The following is a 6,000-nucleotide window of genomic DNA, read 5'->3' as shown; positions in this document are numbered from 1 at the left end:
AAGATACCGAAGTGGAACCCGATTTGGCATCAGCTATCTCGCTGCAGCCTCGAACTGGAGAATATCGTGACTTGTAAGTTGGCAACATAGTTGGTGTTTTGATGACCTGTGATTATTACAACATCGAACGCGATCCTTTAGTGAAAATACATCTGCATTGCTGCTAACCTTGTCTTGGCAGAAGAACTGCGGGTTAGTCTTCGTTGTACCATTTCTGTGTGTATTCTCTTTGTTGCCACAGATCATCAGAACCATATGCCATTTATAAAGTAAAGCACAACTTTTTGCAATTAGAAAATGCAGTTGCAGTAATTGACATGATGATTATATAATAAACAATATTAGCTTTATGTCTTAAGGTATGACTTCTTATATGTCTCAAGTATTGTTCAGTCCACCCCATGTAATCAATCTATTATTAGTGTGTGATATATATACATATGTGGATTAGTTAAAAAAAAATAAAGAAAAAAATAAGTGTGCGTTTTTTAGAGTTTTTAATATGTCTAAGTTTGTATTACTGTAAAATAAATTTAAATACATGGAATGAATTGTGTATTTTGTAAGAATACATATGTAATTTTGGAAATATTTTTTATATGTCTCTCAAATATCGAAAAATTGAAAAGAACGCAGTGCTAAATTGTTTAATGAAATAGTCTGCTTTGCTGATTGGAGAACCCTGAAATAAAATCAGGTAAAACTGCAATTTTAGTCCTGTGCGAATTCATTTTTGGTAGTTTTGTTATGTAATTTTAAAAAATTTACATGTTGAGGACAAAACTGATTGCAATTTGCTAAAATGGCTGAAAAAATGCATTGAATTAAGTTGGTTGCGTGCACTTTGTTGATTATTTTTGTCCTCATTATTAAGGTAGGGCAAAATTGTGAAGCTGGACTAAGATTTTGATTCAAACAGCACTCAACATGACCGCATTATCTGAAGAGGAGAAGGAAAAAGAAAGATGATGAGATGAATGAACATCAACAGTGGTTTGAAAGAGCAAAGTGGGAGAAATTGGGGACAGAGTGTTGAATTAGATTTCATGGTGGGATGGAACCTTAACACACACCATTTCAACTTAAACTGAAACCACTTGTTTGGAATCTGGATTCCAAATTACTCTTTATTTGAATGCAACTGTTTTGGAAAATATGGAAAATCTCAATCATATCTCCACGCCTGAAAAACATATGACAAGAAATCCAAGATTTTAGTTAATATTTTCTAAATGGATTTAATGCAATTTATTCCTCTATAAAAAAATAATAGTAATTTACTCTACTGTATTTTTTAAAATGAACAATTTACTTTCCTGTTTGAGGAGGTAAAATGCTTCATTTTGATAAATTACTGTATTTTTTTAGGGAGGTAAATTGCTATTTTTGGATAATTTGATCATTTGTAATATCACAAGAGGTTGCTTGCAATTTTTTCTTTTTTTAAGTGAAATTGAAAAATAAAGATATTGATGAACTATTATTAGGTATTAAAAATATATGTATTCATTGTTTAGTGATTAAGTAGAGAATAATGGCTATTTAATTGAAAAGTTTTAGGATTAAAAATAAAATAATATGAATGGATAAATGTGGCTAAAGATAATACTTAAATACATAGAAAATCAACTAATCAATGAAATAAACAAAATCATTCCACGGAAGATTAAGGAAAAAAGAAACTTAGACAATAAAACAAAAATGTTCAAGTAAGAAAATAATAAGAGCAATCTAAAAATTAATTACAAAATCATAAAACTTTAAAGAAGTAAGAAATACCATTTTATAGTAAATTCATCATAAAAAAACGTAAAAGATAATGTCTAAAAGGCGTAGAAAAGATGTGGAATTGGATATCAAAAAAAAAAAAAAAAAGAGGGAATGAAAAAAATCGTAAATTAATATACCATAAAAAGAACCTAGCTTCCGTGACATATTGTTCCTACATGTATATAATAAATAATATTTTATATTTAAAAATAAAAGAAAGAAAGCAACAAAAGAAAAAAAAAAACCTTAAGAGTATTATCGGAATAACAATAAAATTGGTGTCGAGGAGTTATAAACGCCGTTTATGAGAAGAAAATGTCTTCTCTTATATATTAGTATAGGTATAGAATAGCATTTATATTGGCATCTAAGTTTTCTTATTAATGTCATATTGGTACTCGAGTAATTACAAATGACTTAATTGGTACCTAAATTTTACTATTAATGTCATATTGCTACCTAAATAATTATAAATGACCCAATCAGTATTCGAGTTTCGTCATTAATATCATTTGGATACCAAAATACTGTTTTTAATTTATTTTTGCATTATTCTTTTTTATGTAATGGCCATTTTGCCTTTTGATAATAAAAGTACCAAAAAAAAGTTTGAATGATATTTAATCAATATATTTTTTCTTTTTTTAAACCATTTGACTTTTTATTTTTTACAGTTGAGTATTATTCTTGATATAATATTTCATTAGCTTATTATTTTCCAGTCACTTTATTTATCAAAGTTTAAGGATATATCATTATTTAGTAATAATTATATTAACAATACAATTCAAAATGCATTGCAATCATTCTAAATTTTAATAATTTATAATCCAAAATTGAAACTTTTAAATCTAAATTTAAGTTTTGCGATTAAATTTTAATTTCTCAATTAAATACACAAAAGCATTTTTGACAATAAAAGTTTTTAGAGGGTAATACAGTCAATTTAAGTTTGATTTTCTTACTTTAATCCTTTAAATTTATAAATTTATCAAAATAGACAATTTTTAGTGGGAAAATAGCTTTTTTACATTTTTTGTATGCTGAATATGATGTAATTATCTTATATAAATAATAAGAACTTTGAATTCTTATGAATATAATAATAAATATTGTTTAACTTAAAATAGATAATCATTTTATCATCTTCAGAAGTCACAAAAAAAATCAAAAGTTTTGACTAAATTTCGTAAAACTTTTTTGATATGAATAAAAATTTAAGTCAATAGTTTTATCTTTGGAGTTAAGGATATGTCTAAAAAAGTTAAATAATTTTTTATGTAGGAAAAAAAACTTGGCTCAGTCTTGTCAAAATTTAATAATTATTGACAATTCATAAAAAAAAATTAAATTACTGTAATTCATCATTGCAAGTTAAATACATACAATGACATAAATACAACTATTCTCATAATTATAACTCTGACAAAGATGGGCAAGTTGAAAACCACGAGTCTGCACGTTTGAAAATATTGCAAAATCACTTCATTATTGATATTAGTAAATATCTTACACTCAATATAACAAATCATTAAGTCATTTAGCCATGAGTTTGCAATTCGATTTTGATGAAATTCATTGCTAAAAAACTCTTTCTAGTTCAATAAAGCGAAACACCGATGAAAAACTCAAAATTTCATCTCACATGGAAATTATATGTTTCGAGCTGATCTTCAATATAATAATATCATAAGAAGAGAACTTAGTAAAATAAATCTTAACAAGATGAATGAGAATGTTATTTTCGAATTTCACAACGGACTTTTTTTGAATCAAATACATGATATGCATTCGAGTAGTTTAATAGATGCCTCACTAAATTGATTATTAATTTGAATAGCACTTCAATCAATAACAGGAAGAACAACCTCAACATAATAATGGAAAGTTACCTGTTCTCCTTTACCCCTTGATTATTTGATTATTTTCAAGAGCATTTTTACTAAGCATACTCCCAATTCTATCAACCTATTTCCCGTACCAATTGAGTACTCCAGAAATTTTTTCTATTTTTGGAGGTGGTCGACTCATCGTGACTATGAAAAGTAAGACCTTACATCACTAAAAGTTTTGCTATATGTAAAACAATAGTAATTTGAATTTAATAAGCTTTTTCCGTCTTCTAGTCATGAGAATAAAATATATGAAATACACTTTGCCTTTGGTTCATAAAATTTTCTACTTGTCGTCTTGCGTAATTGTGAGCACTACCAGCCCACCAGCATATTTTTTAAAGGCGTAATTGTGAGCACTACCAACCCACCAACATATTCTTTAAAGGCATCGACTGTCTTCTTTCAATGGCTAAATCCAATATTTGAAAAGAAATCACCCGTCATGTTTTGCACCTTTTCTTGATTGTTTAAACATATAGCAATACAAATAAAATGTTACATCTTTTGCTACACTATACTCCAACCAAAATAAAGCAACTCCATTTAATTTCATATTATTTTTTAGAAAATTTTGTACAATTGGTTGACACATACCTTTTAGAAAATACTTCCTCCTAAACGCATCTCTATTGCAACATAATAATCATCAAGTGATCTTCGAAATCTGAGATTAACAATAATATCATCTGAATTAAAATCAACAGGAGTTCTTTTAGAATTTAGAATATTGTTCTTGTTTCCACATCTGGTCTTGTTTCCTCCACATTCAATCTTGCTTCTTTCACATTCGGTATTGTTTCCATACTCGATGTAGCAGAAGACCCACTAAATTTCGATTCCTATTAATAAAAAGTTAATCATTTCCTGAATATCAAAACCTACATTTATATAACCATGAATTTTATAATTAATTTTTATATCTAAACTTATTTATTTTAAAAATACAATTGTTTTCTGCAAATATAAAAAGAAGAAAAAAAATTCAACATACCAACTATAAATAAAATTGTTTGATTTTCTAACTCAAATATTCAAGTCCAAAAAGCCAAAATTCTTGAGTACAGATAAGATAGTTTATAGCAACTTAAACAAATCAAAACAGTTTTCAAACCCAAATAATCGTATCAATTTAACATTAGTAACAACTTCTTCATATTTTTTGTCGTTAAACATTATAGGAAAAGTTTGGGGTTGCGGTCCTTGGAGAAAATTGCAACTTTTGACCCAAAGTATAGGGTGGTTTACAATATTATTCGCATACTTCATGAAATAGTCAATATTAGTCCAATGCTTTTATGGTGAGACTAAATTTGCAACGTTTTTCTAAAGTATGGGACTAATTGACCATTCAAAAAGCATGTGACCAATATTACAAAGCACTCTATATATATTTCAAAACTAAAATTATAATTTTTTGGGATCCTTGGAATGGGTAAAAAAAACTAGTCAAATTACATATAATATTTAAATATACATATATATTAATTCTACCCATGAGGGGAGGGCTCATGGACCCGAACCTGCGCCTAAAGTAGCTCTTAATTTTTAGGACCCGTTACCCGCCTCAATCCATTAGGACGGATTCGGGGCGGGTTTTTCAGTTTTGGCTTCAATTACTACCCTAATGGAACCAACTTTTCTTTTTAGTATATTTGTGAAGTTGTAAAGTTTAAGCCCTTCATCTTTTTAAAATTAATATCTGACGGTTGAGAATAATTCGTCAAATCTATTAATTTTATGTAATCAAAAGAAATCCAACGATCAATAAAATAAAAAATAGTATATAATATATTAGAGCATAATGATCAGTTGACATAAATGTAATCTCGACAAATATATTTAACAAAGAGGGGCATGTAAGCTTCAATTATGAAAACATAGGGAGGTTTTAACTAAATTTTTAAAATACGAAATTTTTTTAATACAATTTACTCAATGTTTTTTTATTGTTTTTAAGACAACTTGATAAAATAGGAACAGACAAAAAGAACTGTCAAATTAAAGTGATTCAAACACCACTCATTATCTAGAAAAAAGAAAAAAAAAAAGGTGATCAATCAATATCAACAGTTGTTGGTGCAAAAAATGAAAGGGCAGAGTACAAGAAATTGATTCCAGTGGTGAATTATTCCAGAATGCTTTCGTGGGTGGGAACCTCAACAGATAGAATTTGAACTTCAAAGCAACTGAAACCACTTGTTTGGAAGCTGGACTTTCAATAAATGCCAGGGGAGTAAGTAACCAGTCCAAATTCTTCTTTATTTTGAATTCGTATATTTGGGTTTATTATTCATTCATACATAAATTATAAAATTATACCCTCTAAAATACAAAG

The sequence above is a fragment of the Sesamum indicum genome, linkage group LG5 (assembly GCF_026168435.1).
Source record: "Sesamum indicum cultivar Baizhima isolate 11 linkage group LG5, ASM2616843v1, whole genome shotgun sequence".
Classification (NCBI taxonomy): Eukaryota; Viridiplantae; Streptophyta; class Magnoliopsida; order Lamiales; family Pedaliaceae; genus Sesamum; species Sesamum indicum.
Note: the sequence above shows the minus strand (reverse complement) of the source record.